Below are 523 nucleotides of genomic sequence, written 5' to 3' on the forward strand. Positions count from 1 at the left end.
TCACACTTTTATAAGAAAATATAAGCAATTTCCAGCATATTTCATTCTCACACTGTCATAAGAAAATATAAGCATATTTTTTAAAATACCCATTGTATTCGAACAAGTGACTTTTCTTTCAACTACTTCGATTTCAAGTCTCATTCAGTGTTCTTAGATTGTGATGGGTGTAAGTAAAAACTTTTTTTTTGATTATTTCCCGGAAAGGTTTATTTTCCCAAACATGCTTTGTATGTAACATCTAAAGGATGGTTCGTTATTTCATAAAGGAACAAAAGGGGTGATACATTGACAGGTGTAACTATTTTAAACATTGTCATTTTAAATTATTTTACAGAATTCTGCATTTTAAATCACGTGTGAAAGATCAATTTTAGTTAGATTTGGGAATTTAAAAACTAACATCACTACAAAAAAGTTAGGATTTTTCAGAAAGATTAGCTTAAAAAATATTTAAGTTTGAAGGGTGTACTGTATCCTGAGTGCTGCTTAGGATATTGGGGTTGGACACAAAAAACTAATA

The sequence above is a fragment of the Hydractinia symbiolongicarpus genome, chromosome 11, assembly GCF_029227915.1.
Source record: "Hydractinia symbiolongicarpus strain clone_291-10 chromosome 11, HSymV2.1, whole genome shotgun sequence".
NCBI classification, from domain to species: Eukaryota; Metazoa; Cnidaria; class Hydrozoa; order Anthoathecata; family Hydractiniidae; genus Hydractinia; species Hydractinia symbiolongicarpus.